This window comes from Elephantulus edwardii, unplaced genomic scaffold (assembly GCF_000299155.1).
Source record: "Elephantulus edwardii isolate Elephantulus edwardi_28Jun2011 unplaced genomic scaffold, EleEdw1.0 scaffold00112, whole genome shotgun sequence".
Lineage (NCBI taxonomy): Eukaryota > Metazoa > Chordata > Mammalia > Macroscelidea > Macroscelididae > Elephantulus > Elephantulus edwardii.
Window position 1 is genome coordinate 7,429,939 of NW_006399862.1, and position 1,624 is coordinate 7,431,562.

A 1,624-nucleotide genomic window follows, 5' to 3' on the forward strand; every position below is an offset into this window, starting at 1 on the left:
ATGGTGTGTCTCTGGAGACAAAGGTACGTCTGGTACAGGCCATGGTCTTTGCATCAGAGAGCTGGACAATGACCAAGGAGGATAGAAGGAGAATTGATGCTTTTGAGCTTTGGTTTTGGAGAAGAGTGCTGAAGGTGCCATGGACTGCTAAGAGAACAAACAGATTCATCCGGGAGAGGGTTAAACCAGGATGCTCCTTGGAAGCACGGATTCTGAGGCTTCGTCTGACATACTTTGGTCATGTTGTAAGGAGAGACTGGTCCTTGGAGAGGGACATCATGCTTGGGAGGTTGGAGGGCTGGTGCAGGAGGGGAAGGCCCTCTGGAAATGGATTGATTCAGTGACTGGGCAATCAGGATGAGTGTGTCGGAGGCAATGCGATTGGCACAGGACAGAGCAGAGTTTAGAGCTGTTGTATATAGGGTTGCTATGAGTCGCAAGCGACTCGACGGCACATAACAACAACATATTCCTTTGACATAGTTCTTTTCCTCATCTATTTCAATGCAGTGTACATTATTTATTCCCTCTTTTCTTAGTTTTCTCCCTAAGCCCAGGTCAGTCCTGATTTATAACAGTGGCATTAAGCAGTATTTGTCCTTTGGTGACTGAGATATTTCACTCAGCATAATGTCCTCCTGAGTTCCTTGTTTTTTCAGTGCAGCATAGTAGTCCGTAGTGTGAATATACCATAGCTTTTCTATCCATTCTTTTGTTTATGGGAACTTGGGTTGTTTCCAAGTTATTGTGAACAATACAATAAGCATGAGTGTGCATATATCTGTTTGGGTGGCAGTTATGGTTTCTTTAGGGCATATTTCCAGTAGTGGAATTACTGGGTCAAATGGTATTTCTATTTCCAACTTTTTTAGAAAGTGCCGTACTGCCTCCCAGAGTGGTTGCACTATTTTACACTCCCACGAGCAGTGAATAAGGGTTCCAATTCCTCTACAACCTTGCCAGCATTTGTTGTTTGCTGCTTTCTTGAACTTTGCTATTGTTATACTGGGGTGAGATGATATCTAAGAGTTGTTTTGAGGACTTTCTTTCTAAATTGTGATCCATCCAAGAAAAAAAAAGCTTTCCCCTAAAACTGGCACACTAAACTGCAAAAGAATAAATTTGATAATGCCAAGAAAGAAAGAAAATACGATGACTTGCAATAGTCACACTAGTTGTTTTCCCCCATCTGATATTTTTATTGGTTTGCATATAATTTTTCGTATGCATTGTGTTTCATGCATGAACTTTGTGTTTTAATCTTCCACTTGCATTGTGGTTCTTTCATGTACATGGTACTTTATGTAATCATTCATATACATTATATTTTATATGATTAGTTACTATTGATCCATGCCTATAATTACCTCATATTTTCAAGTCTCTATTGAATTTTTCCTATTCCTTCACCTTCCCATCTGTGCATTAGCCTCTGTTAATGCCCTAGTATTTTCCCCTTTTCCACGGCCCTTTTTCTTTCTCCTTCCCCTTTTGAACATTTACCTACATCTTTCTCTGTTATTCTTTTATTTTTACAGTGGTGGTCTTATGCAGTATTTGCGCTTATGAGACCGAATTATTCCACTCACAGGTTATATAGTATTTTAAAATATCATTTCCCCCT